General features: G+C 33.8%; 1 protein-coding gene across 4 annotated transcripts in view; it reads left to right on the plus strand.

Annotated features, from left to right (window-relative positions):
* LOC119585223 (poly [ADP-ribose] polymerase tankyrase-1-like) overlaps positions 1 to 207 on the plus strand; it is a 13,965-nt gene that overhangs the window by 8,025 nt on the left and 5,733 nt on the right. The window lies entirely within an intron of this gene.

Below are 207 nucleotides of genomic sequence, written 5' to 3' on the forward strand. Positions count from 1 at the left end.
TGAAACCAATTTATACCTGCAGATCAGTTATTATATTTAACAATAGATTCGACCTTAAATTACTAAGCTTCTCTTGGCGAGGAACTGTAAATATCTGATGGTCACTGATTGAACTGACAGATATACCAAATTTCGTTTGTGAATTATTCGGTTTCGCGAATACGTCCATGCCATACTTCAAAATTTACGAGTTCATATAACATGCAA

Source organism: Penaeus monodon, chromosome 19 (genome assembly GCF_015228065.2).
Source record: "Penaeus monodon isolate SGIC_2016 chromosome 19, NSTDA_Pmon_1, whole genome shotgun sequence".
In the NCBI taxonomy this organism is placed as follows: domain Eukaryota; kingdom Metazoa; phylum Arthropoda; class Malacostraca; order Decapoda; family Penaeidae; genus Penaeus; species Penaeus monodon.